Source organism: Sorex araneus, chromosome 8 (genome assembly GCF_027595985.1).
Source record: "Sorex araneus isolate mSorAra2 chromosome 8, mSorAra2.pri, whole genome shotgun sequence".
In the NCBI taxonomy this organism is placed as follows: Eukaryota; Metazoa; Chordata; class Mammalia; order Eulipotyphla; family Soricidae; genus Sorex; species Sorex araneus.
This window is the reverse complement of record NC_073309.1, coordinates 20,714,887-20,738,654: the sequence shown is the minus strand read 5'-3', so window position 1 is coordinate 20,738,654 and position 23,768 is coordinate 20,714,887. Positions and strand designations below refer to the sequence as shown.

The following is a 23,768-nucleotide window of genomic DNA, read 5'->3' as shown; positions in this document are numbered from 1 at the left end:
TTGTTTTCTACAAACTATGAGTATAAAAAAAACCCTTTTCCTCAGACTAAAGTGGTCAAGTAAACATAAAACTACAAACAAACCAAAGACATTCTATTATAGTCTTAACAAGACAATATTTTTTTTGTTTATTTGTTTATTTGGGGGCCATCATAGTGCTTAGGGCTTACTCCTGACTGTGCTCAGAGATCACTCCTTGCCGGCCTTAGGGAAATATATGTGGTACCAGGGATTGACCGAGTCAGCCACGTTCAGGACCTTGAAAAATGGTGAATAATGGGATGTGTAAAGGGTTAATACTTTCAAAGTATGTTGAAACTGGATAAAATAAAATAGTCCCCCCTGTACTATTTCTCCTGGACCCAAAGAGTCATATTTTATGAAGGCTCTGTACATAAGACTACTCTCTCTTTAATTAAACAAGTTTTAAGATGGTCTCTTGGTATAGTTCAACCCTAGACAGAATCTATTGGTGTACTCAAAAGGAGAAAAGAACTTTTGAGTTGCCTTTCTGAGTTGTTACAGCATGTGAGCTGGAGTCTGTCTGAGCCACCTGCTCCTTAATATTTTCAACTCTTCTCCTTCAAGATGCCTGAGGAAGTGCATCATGAGAAGGAGGATGTGCAGGCTTTTGTCTTCCAGGCAGAAATTGCCCAACTTATGTCTGTCTCTCATCATCAGTACCTTTTATTCCAACAAGGAAATATTTCTTTGGGATTTGATCAGTAATGCTTCCAATGCCTTGGACAATATTCGTTGAGAGTCTGGGTAGACTCTTACAAGCTGAACAGTGGTAAAGAGCTGAAAATGGACATCATCCAGATCCCCCAAGAATGCATCTTGACTCTGGTGGACAAAGGCATTGGCATGACCAAAGCTGATCTTACAAATAATTTGAGAACTATTGTCAAGTCTGGCACTCAAACATTTATGAAAGTTCTTCAGGCTGGTGCAGACATCTCTATGATAGGGCAGTATGGTGTTGGCTTTTATTCTATCTAGTTGCAGAAAAAGTGGTTGTGATTACAGAGCACAATGATGATAAGCAGTATGCCTGGGGTTTTCTTTACTGTACAGGCTGACCATGGTGAGCCTATTGACCCAGGTACCAAAGTGATCCTCCACCTTAAAGATTAGATAGAATACTTAGAGGAAAAGAGAGTGAAAGAAGTAGTGAAGAAACACTCACAGTTTATTGTTATCCCATCACCCTCTATTTGGAGACCGAGAGAAAGAAACCGGTGATGATGAGGCAGAAGAGGGAAAAGGTGATAAAGAAGCAGAAGGTAAAGACAAGGAAGGGAAGTCCAAGATTGAAGATGTTGGCTCAGATGAGGAGGATTATAATAGAAAGGATAAGAGAAAAAAAAGCAAGAAGATTAAGGAGAAATACACTGACCAGGAATAACTAAATAATACTAAGCCCATTTGGGTAAGAAATCCTGATGACATCACCCAGGAGGAATGTGGAGAGTTTTCCAAGAGTTTGACTGGGAAGACCACTTTGCAGTCAAGCAATTCTCTACAGAAGGTCTGTTGGAATCCAGGGCATTGCTCTTAACCTGCTTCCAGGTTCCATTTGACCTTTTAGAGAACAAGAACAACATCAAATTCTATGTCCACCATGTATTCATCATGGAGATCTGTGATGAACTGATACCAGAATATCTGAACTTTATCCATAGTGTGGTTGACTCTGAGAATATGCCTCTGGATATTTCTCGAGAAATGCTCCAACAGTGCAAAATCTTGAAGGTCATTCACAAAAACATTCATTAAGAAGTGTCTTGAGCTCTTCTCTGAGCTAGAAGAAGACAAGGGGAACTACAAGAAATTCTACAAGCATTTCTCTCACAATGGAGACATTACTGGTGCCCACTCGAGCAAATCGATGATCAACGGGATGACAGTGACAGTAACAGTGATTCTCTATAAAACCTAAAGCTTGGAACCCATGAGGACTTCACAAATCTTTCTGAGCTGCTGTGCTACCACATTTCTCAGTCTGGGCATGAGATGACTCTCATTCAGAAGATTCTCTCATTGAATATGAATGACTTTCATTCATATTCATTCTCTCATATGAAGGAGACTCAGAGATTCATTTATTACATCACTCGTGAGAGCAAAGATTGGCTTTTGTGGAGCACATATGAAAGCAGGGTCTCATGGTAGTGTCTATGGTGGAGCACATTGGTGAATACTGTGTGCAGCACCTTAAGGAGTTTGATGGGAAGACCCTGGACTCAGTTACAGAGGAAGTTCCTGAAGCTGCCTGAGGATAAAAAGAAGAAAAAGAAAATGGAGGAGAGCAAGGCCAAGTTTGAGAACCTGTGCGAACTTATGAAGGAAACCTTGAATGAGAAGGTTGAGGAGGTACAATATTGAATCGTCTTGTGTCTTCACCCAGCTTTATTGTGACTAGCACTTACGCTGGACAGCCACCATGGAGAGGGTCATGAAAGCCCAGGCCCTTTGGGATAACTCTCAGAGGGGCTACATGTTGGCCAAAAAGCACCTGGAGGTCAACCCTGACCACCCCAGTGTAGAGACAGTGCCACTGAAGGCAGAGGGAGATAAGAATGACAAGACTGCCAAGGACCTCACGGTGCTGTTGCTGGAAACTGCCAGGCTGTCTCCTGGCTTCTCACTTGAGCACCCCCCAGACCCCCGCCAACTGTATTTACTGCACGACCCCTCTCGGCCTGGACATTAATGAAGATTAAATGACAGCCGAGGAGCCCAGTGCTGCTGTTCTGACAAGATGCCCATCTCGAGGGCCTAGAGCAATAGCACAGCAGGTAGAGTGTTTGCCTTGCACTCGGCCGACCCAGGTTCGATTCCCAGCATCCCATATGCTCCTCTGAGCACCGCCAGGAGTAATTCCAGAGTGCAAAGCCAGGAGTAACCCCTGGACATTGCTGGGTGTGACCCAAAAAGCAAAAAAAAAAAAAAAAGGTACCGTTCTTGAGAATGTATCTTGCATGGAAGAAGTAGACTAGAAGTTTCTATTCTAATCTTTCCCTCAGGCAATCCTGCATGGTATTTTCCACTTGGCTCTAATTTTTTTCTTTTCACTCCTATTTTTTCTGTCTTAAGGCAGGATAAGGGGTAGGATCTCCACGCCCCACACCCTGTTTAAATTTGACTATAGGTTTGGATGTTGTGTATTGTATTATTTTGTTCTGCAACTGAAGTATGGAAAATAAAGATGATATGTTTTCTACCCAAAACAAAAAGGAGCGAAGAAAATGGCCTTCTCAATAGGATTTCATTTTATATATCTGCCATTTTTAACCTAAGGTCTCTGAGCCATGTGTGGGATGATTCTGGTCTATGTATATGACTGACTGCCCATAGCATCATGTCTATGTGTCTGGATCTACAATGCTTGCTACTTGTTCTCTGCATTGAATCTATAAGAGAAGTGTTTGGGTTTCTTTCAGTTCTTTCCTCAGTCTTCTTTTTCAGGCTAGTCCATTGTTTCAGCATTAGTTGTGCTATATTGGCAGTCTCCATGGGTCTGTAAGTTTTCATCTATTATTTATCTTTGTATGCTAACCACTTACATGGAAAATTACTTAATTTAAAAGTTATTTGTATTCAACAAAAATTTTTGATTATAATATAACATTATCATTTTATGAGGTTATGCATTTTTAGTAACTAGCAGTCAGATATAACGTTACACTTTCCTAGGATCTATTTCTTGATGCATCTTTTACAAATTGAACTTCAGCCTTTGGGTCAGTTATAATCTTTCTTTTTGGAGTTTACGTATTATTTTGTCTCAAGGCGAATAACACATTGTTTTGTTTTGTTTTGCTTTGTTTTTTTTGGCTTTTTGGGTCACACCTATTGATGCACAGGGGTTACTCCTGGCTCTGCACTCAAGAATTACTCCTGGCTGTACGCAGGGGACCATATGGGATGATGGGGATTGAACCCAGGTCGGTCGCGTGCAAGACAAACGCCCTACCCACTGTGCTATTGCTCCAGCCCAACACATTGTTTTAATGACAGTTGACAATGTTCAAGCTTGTTTAATTACAAATATATTGCACACATTTGACAAAATGTATATAAAATTATAATAACCTTTATTATGTACTATATTTTACATTCATAAATTCAATTGATTGTTATTATGTAACCAGTTCCATTCAATTAAGTAATTTTTGTTTTAGAATCAAATTACTTTTTAACTCTCTCAAATAACTTTGCTGTATTCATCATTCATTAGATTATCCATCAAGCTAAAATATGTTCCAATGTTGACTTTTGATCCCAGAAATTGAAACAGATGATAGAACAGATTAAAAAAATAATGACTGGAAACATATCACCAAAAGTATCAGTACTCTAAAAATATTTGTAGTTTTTGTTTTTTTAAACTAAAAGAAAATCCTTGTGTAGAGCTAGTGTAGGAGTCTTACTGCTATAGCTTTCACACTTAACATAATGCTAAGCAAGAAGTAAAGGCCAAATAAAAATTTATTCTCTTCAGTGAAGAATGATTCTTGAAATTAATATTGACAGTGTGTTTTACAAAAAATAATGTGAATGAATATTTTTTCTTCCCTGACCACATCCAGATTTGTGTTACTTTGGGCATTTTATAGATATATAAATATGTATGCCTTTATAATATGTTGAATTGAGTTTGCAAAAAAAAAATCTCTTTCATTTAGGAAAAAAAGCAAAACAAAACAATAGCCATTACTTGGAACTTGGGAAATTTCTTACAACCTTCAGTTCTTTGAAGTTATTTTCTTTTATCTATTTCGGTATATGAAGTGATGACAATAGCAATTTTATTCTATGTCATGATCTTGTGGTTTAGAAATTTGGGCGGGGCACAGCTGAGTAATTCTTCTATTCAACATGGTGTTGTCAGATATTTCTCAAAGGGACCAAGATACTTTCTGTCACATTTCTGGCGCCTCAATAGAGGTAATTCTCCTCACTGCCAAGGTGACCTCAGAAACACTGAACTTCTTAGATCACTGTGTTTATATTCAAGAATGATTTTTCCAATAAATAAAGCAGAGGTGGCCAGAGCTATAGTATAGCAGGTAGGGCATTTGTCTGGCATGTGGCAGATCCAGGTTCAATCCCTGGCATCACATATGGTCCCCCAAGCACCACCAGGATTAACTCTTGAGTGCAGAGCTAGGAGGCACCCCTGAGCATCGCCGGGTGTGACCTCCTCCTCCCAAAAAGCAATAAATAAAGCAGAAGCTCATACCTTTTATGAAATAGTCTCAGAAGTGACATAAGGTTACTTCTACCATTATTTTAAAAACCAGAGCACTCATAAGCTCATTAAAGGTTCAAGGAGCTTTACTGTATCTTTCATTTGGAGCACAGTTAAATATACAGTTATAGGTAAAATTAGTATGATGATAATATCAAATTACAATTCTATAAAAATGTTACAGATTTCTAAGCATAAAGTTAAACACCATATTCTTGGTCATATCAACTGTCAACTATATTTTATTTGAAAGTTGTAAAACTATAAGTCACATCATTCTGAATTCTTCCTCGCATGGAAAAATTCAAGGTGAAAGATGTACCAAGTCAGATAAAAGGAAGTCATGAGGAGCCACTTTGTGTTGTTGAGCCGTCTGGGCTGGGTATGATTACAGTTGTGAGCCAAATAATTCCCCAATTTCACAGGTTGCTTCAGGAATTACTTAAGAAAGATTTTCTGCTCATCTCTTTGGATGAAGAAAGGAAAAAGCTTTACCTATTCATGGGTTTAGGTGACTTACCCTAAAATCATTTATATGGTTTCTGTATTTCAGCTTGGAGACATGAGAATAATACACAATGAGTAAGTTGAACCTAGAGAGACTGTGCAGCAACTGATATCAACTTTGCAAAATAAAGAATTGTGTAGGAGTGAGAGGAGAGAGAAAACACAAAATTTAAATGTGGGATCTAAACTAGAACTGTGTTTAGTTTTTGTAACCTGTAAGTTATTAATTTGACTCGAGGGTAATGACTGGACTCAAAATAAAGAAGGTGATTCATCTTCCTTGAGAATTTAATACAGGAAGAATGGTTTGATTGATGCAATCAGGAAAACAGATAACCCAATACTAGGTTCAGTCATTATCACTGCGTCCCTACCTTAACTGATATCTGATATTAACTAAGTGATATCTGACTTCCATTTGTCTCACCAATTGAGTGGATATGATAATCATATGCAACAAATTGAATTTTTTAATTAGGGAAGTGATAAATGTATGTATTGAAGGAGAAGTACCTGATATCCCGCAGTTTTAGTTTAGGTTTTCTCAGTTAGGTATTGTTGCTATAATTGTGCCAGTGCTGTTCACTCACTACTAGGTCTTGTGATTCTACTGCAGACATGATTCCATGGATTTTCAGTAATACACAAGGTCATCTGGTGATACTAATGGACCAAGACAAAACAAGACATCTTCGCCATCAAGTCTAAACATTAGTAAAACACAAACATTGCCCCCAAGATAAGCAAAATTAAAAAGAAAATATGCAAAAAACCAATACAAACTCTCTGGAAACAGAGAGATAGAATAGAGGTCAAAGCACTTGGCTTGAATGTAGCTGCTCTCAGTTCAATCGAGGAACCATTTAGATCATGAAATACTGCCAGAAGTGACCCTCTGAGAACCCACTGAGCACAGAGCCAGATTAGCCCCCAAGAACTGCTGGATGTGACCCAGGCCCTTCCCCCACCCGCAAACAAATGCAACTTCAGTCTCCCTTTAATTTGCAACCCCTGCAGCTAATATTAATCATGACACCCTGTGCAAAACAGCTTCTCCAGACCCACACAAACCCAATAGGGTACAAATTTTCTAAATTCTTCTAATGTGCTTTCACTGAGATATGATTCATCATAACATGCATTCTACAATATTGTGAGTAGCACTGTATCACTGTCATCCCGTTGCTCATCAATTTACTTGAGAGGACACCAGTAGCATCTCCATTGTGAGACTTGTTACTGTTTTTGGCATAATATGCCAGGGGGGAGCTTGCCAGGCTCTGCCATGAGTATAACAAATAGATTTTTTCACTTTAAAAAATGTATTTGTTATAGTTTAGCAAGTTATAATAGAGTTTGATAGACAAACGTACTACCCCACCACCATCTCCAAAGTGTCCACAATCCTCCATCTCTTTCTTTATGTACCTTCTAGTTTGGTCTTGCTCCCACCCTTCCCCTGCATTGCTTGTTAATTGATTCTGTAGTTCAGTGTCAAAGTTTTATCATTGTTTAGTACTATGTTCTTAAATTAGACTCCAAATATTCTACACGTGATTGAGATCATCCTGTACTTGTCCTTTGCCCTTGATTCATTCTGTTTAACATACCTTACAGTTTCATACATGCTGTAGCAATTTTTTTCTTGCAATTGCATTGTTTTCCACTATGTATACATATTACAACTTCTTGATCTATACATCTATAGTTAGATATTTGGATTGTTTCATATTTTGGCTATTGTGTTGCAATGAATCTGGGTGTGGATATGGTATTTTAAGTTGATATTTTTGTTTAAAGGGTATATGCCAAGAAATGGCATTGCTGGGTCATATGGAAGCTCTATTCTAACATTTTGAGAAACCTCTATCCTTTTATTCAGAGAGGTGGAACCAGATGACATTCCCACCCACAGTGAATGAGGGTTCCTGTCTCACCACATCCCCTATAACAAATTATTTTTGTACAGGCCATACTCACTGGTATGAATGGCAGAAAGTCTCTTGCCTGCGCACCTGGCTGTCTTCCCCGGGGTCTCCTTGGAGGGGGTGGGTTCCAGCTTCCCTTCCCGCCTTGAGCGGAGCTCCCAGTGGCTGAAGACCTCTGGAGCCTAACCACAGCCATGTTCAAGGCCCCTCTCCACACGTTTGGACGAGCCTCATGCCTGAAGGAACCGCAGAGGAACCCAGGTGTGTGGGACCCGGGGCTGAGACCTCCAAGCCTGCTCGGGTCTGGACTGGGCCGCCTCCACCCAGATTTCCCAGTAGCTAGGCAGTCACACCCAGGGATTGCCCCCAGCGCTGTGTAATCCTGTCAATGGTCATCATCCAGAGACTTAAAAGCAAGCTCCCGGAAGCGATATTTTATAGCCTACTTCTCCCTCTGGGAGAACATGGCAAACTACTGGGAGTTTCCTGCACACATGGGAGAGCCTTGCAAATTCCCCATGGTGTATTCATATGCTAAATCCAGTAACAAGCTGGCTATCATTCTCCTGACCCTGAAAGAACCTCCAGTACAGCATCGTTAGAAGGACAAGTACCCAAGCCCTAAGAACTTTAGAAGTTCTTAGGGCTTGGATGAATGGAGACATTACTGAGACCACTCGAGAAATTCGATGATCAACGGGATGATGATGATGATGATGATGATAACTTGATTTCTCATTTTGATTTGCATTTCCCTAATAACAAATGATGATAATCATTTTCATAGGTCTACTGGCCTTCTGTATGTCTTCTTTGAAAAAGTCTCTGTTCCAGGCAGGAACAATAGTATAGCAGGGAGGGCATTTGCCTTGTACGAGGCAAATCTGGGTTTGATCCGTGGCATCTCACAAGATTCCCCAAGCACCGCTATGAGTATTTCCGGAGTACAGAGCCAGGAGTAACCCCTGAGCATCGCCAGGTGTGATCCAAAAAGAAAAAAAAAATCTCTGTTTATCTCCTTTTTCTGCTTTTTGGATGGGTTATTTGATACCTATATATTTTGAGCTTTGTGTACCTTATAATATTGGATAATAGTCTTCTTCGTCTGATGTAGTTCATGCAAATATGTTCTCCCATTCAGTCGCTTTACAATATGATATTATCCATTAGTTTATTTTTTTGTTGCCTTTGTCTCTTGGCTACAATCACTGAAAACCCTTCTAAGGTCAATTTCGTGGGGGAGTTCTGACTTTTTTCAACAATAGTTGTATGCTGAGTGGTTTGATGGGTGCCCACTAACAGCATGACTATATGTAAAGTACTCACTGGAGTGATCATTAATACATTTTATTATTGGCATGAGAATTTATTTAGTGAATGCTGTATCTTCTTTTTTTCCATCTTCTTTCCATGAGAGCATAGTCACACAGAATTCTTGTAGTTGCAGGAATGACTGCTTTTATAGAGTGATGTTTCACCATGGTAGTACAAGCAAGAGAATTTTACTAGGACAGAAAAATAGAGACTGTATATTTTGTATATCAGATATGGGATAAATGCATGATGGATAGTAGGGGCATAGGTAGATTTCTCTAGATATTTATTTTGTAGGAAAATTTTTAGCTGAAAGACTACATCTGATATATTAAGAACACTAATGGTAGTCAATGAATTACAAATAACTGCATAGGCATAATGACAGTTCCTTGCTTTTTCTAGACACAAAGTTCAAGTGAAAATTTTATGGTAATTTATGTTTGGGAAATTTGAAGGCAGTTCAGAGTCGATGGTAATTTAGCTTACTACATGATCAGTATCATTGATTACATAATCAGCATATTAGGAAATGCATTCAAAATTTTCTAATATTCATGAAGCTTTAAAACTTTGCTAAGACACATCATTAAAGTACATTGGGAAGAGTTAGATGTTCTTAATTGGGAATTTCAATGAATGTACTAGCTTGCATAGATGCTTTCCTTTTTTCTTGTTAGATACTTTTCAAATAGTTTGCCCACTGAAATAATCTGAAACATGCTGAACACTAAGGCAACACGTCTTAATTAAAAGGAAAAAAATATGCAGCACATACAGTAGAGTTCATGGGTGTCACTGGTTAGAAATGCTCCATGTATGGTTTGAAAATAACCCCCTTTGAGTCATACCTTGACCACCTTCAAATCTCCTAACACTGGATTTGTGAAAACTAAAGAAAACATTCCATGGGACTAAAACCTATCTGAATTTTTTAATTACTAACCCTGTTCTTTGCACTTATAGCTTCAGTGATTGTGTTAAATTCTTTGTATCTGATATATTTTAATTTAAAACTAAGATTATGACATTTAGCTAATGATCATGCAAAGTGAGAAAAATACCATATTATCAGGACTTAGTGTTATTCAATTTGAAACTTAGTTATCTTTCTCTGAAAATGTGTTTAAAATCAAGCATTAGTTCTTTGGTCTATGGCTTCACCGTCTCCCAGACCCATAAACACTCTTTTAAAAATTGTATTTTGTTTGTTTTTGGGCCACACACAATAATATTCAAGGCTTCTTTCTTTCTTTGTTTGCTTCACTCTTGGCAGTGCTCAGGAGACCATCTGTGGTGTCATGGATGGAAATTGGGTGGGTCACATGCAAGGAAAAGACCTTAATCTTTGTACTATCTCAACAGCTTAAATCAGCAGATTTCTTGAAAATTCTTGAATCTGACATCGAAGGGTCCTAAATAGGAAAATCAGTGTATTTTTGCATACCCTCTGGGTATAGGATATAGGATATATAGGATATATGTAGGTATAGGATCAAAATATCTTTGCACAATTAGAATATTTTACTCCAAAGAGGTGAAGTTCTCTCACCAACATAATAGACATTTTTGTGCAGGTAATGAGTTTTGCATTACTGGTACTTAATTTAATGCCACACCCTTTGTAGGTAATTAATTCATGTTCCTTTGAATCATGAGAAATACCAATTCCAGGTCCCTTATGAATCATCTACTCTGATCATATTATTATTATTGCCTTTCATGATCTTTTGAACTTCCTTTCTGCAAAACAGTCCTCTATTTTTCATACCCTGTAAAAGATTCTTTAAATCACTGAATGGTAGCATAAATAGAGTTACAAGATAGAATGTTATCTTCTGCATTGGGCCTGTGGATCAATGATTGTGTGGATTCCAATGAAATTGGTATCCTAGCCACAAAGTTTATATCCATTAACAAAGTTGGAGATAAATTGTTTTAGGTCCCATTTTCTCAGTAGCTTCTGCCTTTTAAAATAAAGTACAAATACTTATTTTCTAAAAGGACATTTGAAACTTCTATACAAATAGAACTGAGGGGAAAAATGACAAAGTGTTTCATTATCCCATTCTCCCACTCAACAAACACAATTTGTTTAACATTATTGGATTCTGTAAGCCAATGACAAACAGATATTTGTTTTTGTTTCCTACCCTGGACTAATTTTATTCTTGTGAAACACCTGTTTGGCATTTAATCTTCTGGACTAACAGGTCATTACTCATTTCTTTATGAACAAAATTATTCACATCAGTTTAAATAAAATCTGTAATATTATTCTCTCAAATGATTGAGACTTCAACAAAAGAATAATGAGTAACTTTCTCTAATCTTATTTATTGTTTATGGACCATGCCAATAATTTCAATGTATTATGACATCCAGCATGAAAAGTATGTGGTACTATAGCTACAGATAAACACACATTCTTAATATATATATACATATATATTAACACATATATAAGTACATATATATCAAGATATAGTTATTTATCAAGATATATATACTCAAAGCTGATATACATGTATATATATTCTCAAAGCTGCATAATTTCTACAGTTCATTCATAAATCCTAAAATATTTATTGTTGTATTCCGTTTTCTACCTCACTCCTTTAAAATATTTTCTTTGGCCACAACCAGCTGTGCTCAGGGTTTCTAATATTCATGAAGCGTTGAAGCTTTGCTAAGAGATGTAGTTAAAGTACATTGGGAGAAATAGGGTGTTCTTAATTGGGAATTTTAATGAATGTACTAGCTTGTATAGTTAGGTACTTTGCTCAGGAATCACTCAATATTCACTTCTGGTGGGGCCCTGGGTCCTATAAAGTTCTGGAATTAAACCCAAGTCAGCTGTCTATGAAGTAAGTACCTTACTCACTGTACTATCTCTCCAATTCTTTGTTTTGATCTGCTTTTGGAAATTATAGCCAAACCATAGCATTTGGTTACTGTTCGATCATATCCAAACTGTACTCTGATCAGCTGGATTAAATTTGAGTAAGACCCCTTAAGTAGAACTTGATTTTACATATAAGAGGTATATTTTCCACAAAATTCTATGTGCGCTTTTACCCATATGTATTTAGAGTTTCTCTCATGTCAATGTTTTGTTCTCAAAGAAAATTTGTTTGGATTGTAGAGGAAATATAATGGATAAGATGCTTATATTGCATGCAGTCAACTGGATTCAATTCCTGACATTGTGAATGATCCCCGGAACTCACCCAGGATTGATCCTTGGGAAAAGAGCCAGAAGCAACCCCTGAACATTGTTGGGTGTGACCCAAAAAGCATAAATAAATAAAACTGCACAAAACAAGTATTATTTGAACCAAATTATTTCTATACAGGTCTGCAATATCAGAAAATAATTCTGATATTTAAGTATTACTCCATATTTTTCTCTGCTGTAACTGAGGGGGTGGGGGAATCTCCCCACTAATCAATGCTCAGGGAACCCTGCAGTTGATCCTACTGAAAGTTGGCTCAGCTATGTGGAGCTAAAGTTTCAATAGTTGGGTTGGCGGTGCTGACCACCACCAGACCATCGCAGCTCAACTCAGGAACCATCAAGGCTACAACCAGAAGAGCATACAGGGACCATAAAGGCCAGGTACTGAAAACTTGAGGACTTCCTCTGTGAGGTATGCACATCAGTCCTTTGTATAGCTTCTAATTTTTAACAAAATAGACAATTTGACTACAAAGAGATTCACTAATAATGGGGTAGATGTTATTTTCCTTTCAAACTGAAATCTATCAAATGTCAAACAAACAAATGAACAAGAATCATTATGTAGCAGAGCCAGAACTGTGACTCATAGTGGTTGTCTCGTGTATGAGACCCTGAGTTTGATCTCTGGTACCACAATATCACCCACCCACACCTGCCTAATTGCCCCCAGCAGTTTGGCATCCAAGTACGGAACAACAGTGTCACACTGACAGGCAGAGCATGGCTACCTGTTAATCCCTAACACCTCTAGGTGTGGGCCATATTTTTAAAAATATAGTATATCTATAAATATATTTATAGTCAACTGTTTTAAGTATGACATGCTTAAGATATATGGCATCACAAGATGAAGTAATTTTCCTTCGAAATGGTGTATAGGTAGATTTGATAAGACCAACACATTTCTAAAAATGTTGTATCCATTCTGAGAGACATCTGATTGCAAGAATTTGTGAGAGTGAAACAGAATTAGAGACACGGGGAAACCATTTGACTTGGAGAAACAGAAAATTTTCAATGAAAGCGTTGCTTCAAATTATCTTTGGATGGTCAACTATTGCTGGGAACTAGCCCTGAGTGGACGAGCTGAAGCAAGGGTGCCTCGGGATTAAGAAAAGACAGACATAAGACAGAAATATTGGATCAGGGGGCTCACAGCCTTGTGGACTGAGAGCTCTGATTTTTCATCACATTCCCTATTTATTGCCTTCAATCAACAATCATAAGAAAAGCAAGCATGCTAATCTAAAGGATGTGTGACTTGGAGGAATGGAATGTGGGACAAAGGAGATATGACTGAGGATTTCTAAAATGAGATTATCTCTAAGGAATTTTCTTTGGGAAAGGTAGCAGAGATAAGAGCACTTATTGGACCCCCACTAAGGGAGCTTCCTGTGCTTGCCAGCAGTCCAGAAAGTAAAGGTCCCATAAACAACTCGATCCAGCCCCTCTGCTCAGTCTTACTAATCTTTTAAACTAACTGCAATCATATTCATAAGCAAGTGTATGCATATCAGACATACTATGTGACAGGTTCTTATGGGAATAGAGATTTAACAGCTCCTGCATGGAATCAAATGTTCACCCTTCTTATTACCACTTCAAGTGACTGAGTTTGAGGAATGGGAACAGGATTCAGGACTCAGAGACTTGGAGAGAGCGTCCAGATAGGAGAAAGTGCTTTACTTTCTTGCTGTGGGGAAATAGTACTCACCTACCAGTATTTCATTAAAGAAAGGGACTTTGTTTTTGTGTTTACTAAGTTCCTCACGCCTATTCTAGGGCTTGTCACAAAAAAAAAACCTTCATTGTGTGATTGGTAAAGGACTGCATAACTGATGAAAGACATCACATTTCTCAAAAATAGATAAAAGAATAGTTGATTAAGGATATCTCAACACAAAGCACCACTTGATAAATATACTACAAATAAATGACCCATATGTCATACCGATTAAATTAAAATCATCCATGCATTCTCTTTGCACCTTAAAATTCAGACATTCTTTCAAGCAATGACTCCAAAGGTGACCAGAATTGCTTCGTGTTGAAAACCTGCACACATCCCAGCAGACACAGGAAAAATAAAGCCTGGGAGGATTGTCTCCAAGAACATTTGGATTAGTCCTGTGTTTTCATGGTTTTAATTCACCGTGACTGAGGAGAAGGCAGCTCTTTAGAGCTTTAACAAATGTTCAGCTCTCTTTTGCTTTGTGTATAAAGCATTTCACACCTCTGCTCCCTGTAGAAGGGAAGTTGATTAGATCCTAGCCTGGAAAGCTCAGAATCCTACAGAGCAATATTAGTGGGTTCCAAGTCTTTGGTGCAAGAGCAAAAATGAAATGAAGGAGAAGCAGGGCCCTGAAGGAGTTGGGCAAGTTAATGAGTGATGGCCTCCTTCCACCGTCTCATATTCAATTGAGCCATAGCAGATGGGCAGGGGCTCCATGGGAAAAATGAATTATGCGCATCAGACTATTGTTCCATCTCTCACACTCACATTTTCATCACGTCACCTGTTGTATGTCTTGGACTGATTAGTTATGCATCTCATCTCATATTGGCAATCCCAGTACTGAGAGAATCTTAAATTGTTTTTTTTTTTTCCTCTCCCACATAGATGGGAGAGAAAAAAATACATAAGCATTTTTGTGTTTTGTTTCCTTCATCAGACAAAAAGTTGTGCATTGAATTATTTTGGAGACAACGATGGTGAAGGTTATAATGTTAACATTAATTGAGCAGATTGGCTCTTGTGCTAATTTATTTGCTAAGTGCTAATCTAGAGTAGTGTTTATAGATGCTGATATTCATTCTGTACCTCGGGAATAGAGTACTTTATAAGGCGATGTTTAAATAAAAACAACAAAGTTGGCAAAAGTCTCTATCAGAGTAACATCAGATATTAGATTAAACTCTTGCTAAAAGGCAAATTCACTTGCATTTTATTTGACATCTCCACAATTAATGTAATCATATTACTCACTAAAACTGTTCTTGTAGCTTTAATATTATGATTTGTTCATCTAGGGAAGCAGGATTCTGTTCTGGAAAGACCTGAATTTGGTGTTTGAGTCTGATTTTGTATGCTTATTTACTGAATAGGTGTAGGCAAGGCACTTCACTTTTCTAAACTCAGTTTCTGAATCATGCTTCCTTCAGGGGGTTATGGGAGGATAAAGCAAAATAATGTGGGCAGAGTTTCTTACAGTATTTCGGAAAGGGGGCAAAAAGAACAGGATTTGCTCAATAAAAGTTTTATGAATCTTAAAGAATATAAGTCTTTATATTCCACTAAAGAGTATAGTGGAAAGTGAATGGAACAAAATAAGTTATTTTACATTGCAGTGCAATATAATCCCAACCCCACAGACAGAGCCTGGCAAGCTACCCATGGCATATTCGATATGACAAAAACAGTAACGACAGGTCTCATTCCCCTGACCCTAAAAGAGCCTCTAGTCATTGGGAAAGACGAGTAAGGAGAGACTGCTAAAATCACAGGGCTGAGAGGAATAGAGACATTACTGGTGCCCACTTGAGTAAATCAACTAACAATGGGAGGACAGTGATGCAGTGACACATTGCAGTGTAACATTTGGGTATGCTGTGTACATGATATATTTAATTTATGAAATTCTGTAAGAAAATAATAAGAAGAAAATAGCACATGTCTCTGTAACAAAATATTTTTACATTAGCCAGAGTCTAACCAGTAAATAGAAGCCATTGAAAGTACATATGGGGGATAGACATGGAGAGTATCATGCTAAGTGAAATGAGCCAGAAAGAGAGGGACACACATAGAAGGACTGTACTCATTTATGAAGTATAAAATAATATAACATGAGACTGACACCCAAGGACAGTAGACACAAGGGCCGGGAAGATTGCTTCATAGTTCGAAGCCTGCCCCATCAGTGGGAGGAGAAGGCAGTTGGAATGGAGAAGGGATGACTAAGAAAATGATCTTTGGAAAGATTGGTTGGGATGGAAGATGTATGTGTGCTGAAAGTAGACAAAGGACCAAAAGTGATGGCCTCTTGGTATCTGTATTGCGAACCATAACGCTCAAAAGTAGAGAGAAAGTGTGTGGGAAATTATCAGCCATGAAGGCTGGGGGAGGGTGAGAAAGGGGGCGTATACTGGGGAGATTGGTGGTGGGGAATGTGTACTGGTGGAGGGATGAGTGTATGATTATATGATTGTGACTCAAACATGAAATATTGAATCACGGTGATTCAATAAAATAAAATCTAAAAAAAAATTACATATGGGGCCCGAGAGATAGAATAGGAGTTAAGATACTTGTTGTGGATGTGGCTGACTGGGTTCCATCCCTTGTACCCACACGGCCTTCAAGCACTAGTGGGAGTAGCCCTTGAAGCCACTGGGAATGAGCCCAAACAAAAAGATGAACATAAAAGTACATATAGTGTGAGTGATTAGATGCTAGGGATTTACTATATGAATGATAAAAATTGTTCTGAGTCAATAGAAGATTCTAGTGCCATCCTGAGATTCCCCAAAGTTAAAAGTTTCCACCATCCTGCAGGTGAAAACAAAGAAAAAAGATATTATCAAGTGTGATGAGTTAGAAACACTAAAGGTAATTCTGAAGGTACATAAACCCACTGTGAGGAAGGAAATTCCTGGCTTTCCTAGTGCTCCTGCTTTCTAATATTATGTCTCTCTCTCTCTATTATTCTCTCTCTCGCTCACTCCCTCTCTCTCCCTCTCTCCTGCTATCCCCCACCCCCAACCAAACACTCAGCTGATCTGGGACCCTACAGAAATCAGTGCCCCTTTGATATTCTAACCCCAAACCTCAAACTGAACCAAGCCAAAACCAGCAGAAAAAAGAGTGAGAATAAAAAGAATGAGAAAGAGTGCGGGTGGTCTGTGATGCTTGGGGCATCCAGAGGATGTTTGGGACCTCCGAGATATGCCCAGATGTGCTCAGCAGACCATGTGGGTCTGGGGATTGAACTGAGGTTGGCTGCACGCAAAACACACACCTTATCTGTTGCACTATCTCTCCATTTGCAAGTATCACACTGTAATCTGAAGTGCTCTGATACATTGCGAAATTAAAAGTCTAATGAAAATAAATGTTTTATGTTAGTATTAAATGAGCACATTTTTAATTTATATATCATTTAACTTAACGTGGATTTATTTTTCTATAGCAAGCTTCTTAATAACATTGACATAAAACATCGTCTGTGATCTTTCGCTTGGGGCTGGAGCAATAGTACAGCAGGTAAGGCTTCTCTCCTTGCACACAGTAGACCTGGGTTCTACCTTTAGCATCCCATTTTGTCCTCAAAGTCCATCAGGAGTTATTCCCTGAGCCAGGAGTAGGACCTAAGCCCTTCTGGGCTTGGCAAAAAAAAAAAGAAGAAGAAGAATCTTTCACTTGACTTAAAATACATGATAGAATATTTTCCCCTCAAACTTTATTTTTTTTTAAACACTGAATCACAAAATTATTCCTGGTTGGGTTTTTGACATACAAAGTTCTGCCAGCGTTAGTTTCCCTCGACTCGTGTTCCCAGGTTCCCTCTTCTACCTGCGCCTTTACCCTAGCCCCAGCCTACCATCTTGACAAGCATCTTCTGTGTTTGGTTATTAAATTGTGAGTCTCAAGATTTCGGTGTTGCTGACTCTGTCGCTTGGATATTTAGCTCTCTCATTCCTCAACACCACCAATGTACCAGACTCCCCTTGTTCCCTGCCACCGTTACTTCTCATCCATCTCTTCCCTCCTCCCTCTTCACCCTGTTTCTTTCTGTGACCTCCCCTACCCTCTGGGTCAAGGGGATCTAGACACCCCACCCCCCTGCCCTTACACAATTGCCTTTCCTCATTCAGTTACTCTAAATACCACATATAAGTGATATCCTTTGTCTTTTGTCTGGCTTCTTTAATTTAGCTGAAGTTAATAAGATGCAGCTATAAGGAATTATAAAATCATTCCATTTATTCGTTGATTTTTTTAGGCCACATTCAGCTGTGCTCAGATCTTTCCTCCTGGCTCTGTGTTCAGGGATCACTCCTGACCATGCTCAGGGAAACATATAGGGTTAGCTGCATGCAAGGCAAATGCCCTACTCACTGTACTCTCTCAGGCCCTGCATTGTAAAATCTCTTGCATAATAAAATATTTTATTAGGGGCTCAGGACCTAGAGACACTGGTAGAAGAATGCGGACACCCCTTGGTGCATCTGGTGCTGAAACACTCTAGATCTAAATTATCACTACTAACAGTATACTAAATTATGTACCTAAGTTTTAAGAAGCAATTTTGGAAGATATTTATTTTATATTTCAATCTCCTTTTTTGCCTTTTTAGAGTAAAATTTAAATGTTTTGTATTTTCTTCCTCATTTTTTCCTAGAAATGTTACCATGTTTAACATTATCTTCTATAGATATGATTACCAGATGGTAGATATTATTTCTGGTGGGATCTGACTAACAACGTATAAAATTGAGCCATCAACCCACTTTCTTATATAAGAATAATAATGTTGGGAATGATAAATAGTACAGTGAGTAAGGCACTTGCTTTGCATGCAGCCTACTCAAGTTCAATTCCCGGCAACACATATAGTTCCCTAAGCAACAGCAGGAGTAATTCATGAGCATAGAGACAGGTATAAGCCCCTAGTACATCCATGTGTGGCTCCCAAAAAAATAGCAATAGCAATAAAATCATGAGGTAAGTTGTTACAAATAGAAGATATTTTACATAAGTCTCATGTTAATCACAAAGAGTAAACCTTTATAAGATGTATAGAAGATAAGGAGAAAAGATAAAAATCAGATAACCCACAAAAGAACACCATGTAATCCCAAAGAAACAAGGAAAATATTAAATGGTTAGAAACAAGAAATAAATGGACATAATAAATCTAACCTATCAATATTAATTTGAGCATATGTGGATACTAGTATCTAATTGAAAGATATTTAGTAGTTGAAAGGATTGGAAAAAAATACAATGAATTTTCATCCCCAAAATTCACTTTATCTTAAGGACATACTCAGGCTGAAAATGAGGAGATAAGAAATATAGTAGATACAATTTGTAATCAAAATATAGCAGGCATGGCTATACTTATTTTTGATAAAATATAAACTTCAAGTCAAAACAGTAATACCATAAAGAAGGCCATTATATTATGGTAAAATAGTCTATTTATAAGAGGAATAATTATTTTTTTTATTTTTCTTTCTCTTCAGAGTCCTGTAATAATCAAATTTCAAGAAGAATAACAATTTAAATTTGCATGGATCATCACTAGAATTCTAAATATATCAATTAACATATATGAATAGAAAATACACAGCAACATAGTAATAACAGGATACTTCGTACTTCACTTTCAACTATCTTTACATCACCCAAACAGGAAATCAGTAAGTTTACTGTGAACTGAAAGAATACAATAGCCCCAATAGACTGTATGTTCAAATCTAGACCATTCCACCAAACAGGAACAAATTGTATATTCTTCTCTAAACCACATAGAACATTCTCAAAAAAAAAAAGTTCTTAGCATATGTTGCACAGATACATGCATAGTAATACAATTTTTAAGAAGACTAAAATCATAAGTTTTTCCCTGATCATAATGGTATAAAACACCAAATCAATATAAGGATGAAAATTTAAAACTTCACAAATATGTGGACATTAAATAAAACTTCTTAGCAACTAATGGATCAGTGAAGAAATCAAAAAGGAAATCGAAACAAATAATAAGAAAATGTAAAAGGAAACACTATATAAAAACACATGGGATGCAAACAACACAGTTATCAGAGGGAAGGGAAGCAGTAAGAATAGCATTAGCAGCAATAAATAGTTACAGTAACAGGAACAACAACAACAAAATTGCAAATAAATAAACTAACTTATGCCTGGAGCCATAGCACAAAGGCTAGCGTGTTTGCCTTGCACAGGGCCGACATGGGTTCGATTCCTCCAACCCTCTCAGAGAGCCCAGCAAGCTACTGAGACTATCCCGCCCGCAGGGCAGAACCTGGCAAGCTACCCGTGGTGTATTTGATATGCTAAAAACAGTAACAAGTCTTACAATGGAGATGTTACTGATGCCCGCTTGAGCAAATGGATGAACAACGGCATGGCAGTGCTACAGTGCTATACTTCAAGATTTGAGTCACGAATCACGAATCTTGAAATCCCATTAATCATCGATTTCTCTGGCAGGCTCAGTAACATCTTATTTTGTCCTTTCCCTGAGATCTTAGAAGTCCTTCTCGACTCGGCCCTCCTAATGATGTTGCACTGGGGGCTCTTCAGGGTCAGGGGAATGAGATCCAGCTTGTTACTGGATTTTGCGTATGAATACACCATGGGAAGCTTGCAAGGCTGTCCCATGTGGGCAGGAAACTCTCAGAAGATTGCCAGTTTCTCCCAGAGGGAGAAGTAGGCTAAAGATATCTTCTGGGAGCTTGCTTTTAAGTTTCTCTCTGGATGTTGGCCGTTGATGGAATTACACACACCTGGGTTCCTCTGCCGGTACCTTCATGCATGAGGCCTGTCCGAACGTGTGGAGAGGGGCCTCCAGCATGGCTGTAGCTAGGTTCCGGTGGTCTTCGGCTGCTGGGAGCTCTGCTCAGGGTGGGAAGGGAAGCTGGAGCCCATCCTCTCCGAGGGACCCCGGGGAAGGGGAAGACAGCCAGGCGTGCGGGCAAGAGATTTGAGTAAAGCAGAAAAAAAAAAAAATTTGAATTCAGCAGTAGGACAGAAATAAAGGTCAAGGCAAAATTAAATAGTGGAAAAAGCTTATAGAAAATAGAAATATGCTTATGAAAACTGGGAAAGTAATAACTCTTGCAATAATATTCATGTGGTTAAGTAATTTTAGAGAATTTTAGTCAAAGTAAGAGACTGCATTCTGAAATATAAAGAATATATATTTTTTAAATGAGGAGACAAATAATGCAAAGATTTATCTTACAAATTCAAAGAATTATAGAAGTGCCCATTTAACCCTATGTCATTTTAATTTTAATGTAAAAAAAATCATCCCTAAAATCTTATAGAACCAAAATATAAACACACATGACCCAAGCAATCTTGAGCAAAAAGTACAAAGGTAGGGGAATCATATTTTCTGACTTCAGATTATATTTCATGGCAGTACTAATCAAAACAGTAAAAACTGGCATGAAAACAGAACAATGAAACAGAATCTTGACCCTCCAAATAAATAAATACACAAAAATTTTACTAATAATCAATAAGTGCTAAAGAATATAAAGTAAGGAAATTATAGTTTATTAAATAATTGTGAGAAAATAAGAAATTTACAGCCAGAGGAATAAATTGGACATAAATTTTGCCCCATATACAATATTCAACTCAAAATATAAAATTGGAATAAACAACAGACCTGAACTCATAAAACTACAGCAAAGTGTAGTTGGGGGTTCAGAAAACTCCTTGACATTGGTCTTAGTAATAATATTTTTGGACATGACACTAGATGCCTAAGAAGTAACAATATAAAATAACAAAAAGACAATTTTTCTGCACATCAAGGTGTTAAGCAAATTAAAGAAAATGTAAAGACATCATAGGGAGTGGAAAAATATTAGGAAAAAAATGAAGATTCAAAATAAACTAGAAACTCTACAAGTCAGTGTATCCTAAGAAGACATACAGCTATCCACAGGTGTATTAAATGATTCACAGCATCTCTGATCATCTCATAAATGAATCTGAATACACAATGAAATATTACTTCACACCTTCTAGATAATAGATCAGAGTTTGATTTAAGATAACAAATATTTTGTAGGATGTGAGGGTACCTTAGTACACTGTGTATGGAAATGTAAACTGGAACCGTGATTATGAATAACAATATGGAGTCCTTTTGTTTGTTTTTGGTGGGGGTAGGGGTAGCTTGGCAGTATTCAGAGCTTACTCCTTGCTCTGTACCCAGGGATCACTCCTGACCATTCTCAGGGAACCATATGGGAGATCAGGGGTCAAACCCTTGGTAACCATGTGCAAAGCAAGCATTTTACTCTCGGTACTATCTCTCTGGCCATGGCACAGAGATACTTGAAAATTGAAAACAAAAACAAAAATGATAACAGTGGCAAGAGAAAGTTTAAGTGGTTAAACACATATTTAACATGTTAAGATCTCGGGTTCAATCCAGGGACTACATGATCTCCTCAGCACACATCAAGCATTTCCCTGGTAGCCCTGCGAGTACCATTAGGTCATGGTCTGAGTGACTCCTGAGCACCATCAGCCCTTACAGGATTGATCTTTGCAAGGAGTAGCCCCTTTGAAAAAAATTGAAAACCAAACACCACCTGATGTAGCAGTCTTATTTTCTGCTGAGCATTTGTCCAGAGAAATAAAAATCCGGTTCTCAGAAATATGGCAGTGCTCATGTATTCAATCAGCATTGTTTACACTAGAAAAAATTTTGAAAACAACCTAAATATCCAGGGGCAGATGAATGAATAAAGAAAATTTGGTATGAACATATAATGAGGAATAGAGAACTACTTACTTTGTGTCAAGATGGGTGGGATTTTTCCATGAGAAATAGACCAGCAGCAGTTACGTCTAATCTAATTTCTTTCTCTAATCTAATAGTCATACATGTAGAAAGAGACAATAAAATAGTAGTTGCAAGGAGCTGAGAGTTGGATAAACAGGGTTCTAGAAGGGCGAAAGTTCTAGAGATCCCGTTGCTCATCGATTTGTTTGAGAGGGCACCAGTAACATCTCTCATTGAGAGACTTATTTTTACTGTTTTTGGCATATCCAGTATGCACGGGTAGCTTGCCAGGCTCTGCCGTGCGGGCTCCATACTCTCAGTAGCTTGCCGGGCTTTCCGAGAGGGACGGAGTGATCGAACACGGGTTGGCCGAGTGAAAGGTGAAAGCCCAACTGCTGTGCTATCGCACCAGCCCAGATAAACAGGGTAAAAAATTATAAAGGATCTATTATCCAATTATATAGTATATCATAGTTCTGGAGTTATACAGTATATCATAGTGTCTAGAGATAGCAATATTGTATACTTAAAATTTTCTGAGGACAGATTTTATTTTGTTTTCTTACTACACACACAAAATAATAATGATAAAAATAATAATTAAGAACAAATTCTACAAATGAAAAATTTAGATGATGACAGGTATATCAATGACCAAAATTATGGTAGTATGTACACATACAAATTCTAATAAAAATTTTTTGTTTGTATATGTTAAATATCTTCATATTTTAATGTAAGGCATGCCACAGTAGAATGGTGTAAATGTATACCTCATAGGGTTTCTAGATAAGTAAAAGGAGGCATTCCCTGCATCCATGTGACACACTTAGAAGATAACTTTGTATTCTTAATTTTACTAACCCAGTGCAATCCTAAGTAAGGAATTCCTTTTTATTTGGCTAATAAACTTCTTATAGTTGAGGAAACTGATCATCATCATCATTATCATCCTGCTGATT

The 23,768-nt window shown here is 37.8% G+C and overlaps 1 pseudogene; it reads left to right on the top strand.

The window, feature by feature from the left end:
- The first annotated feature begins 588 nt into the window (after nt 1-588).
- The window catches only part of LOC101555061 (heat shock protein HSP 90-beta-like), a 37,908-nt pseudogene continuing 14,728 nt past the window's right edge, over nt 589-23,768 (top strand).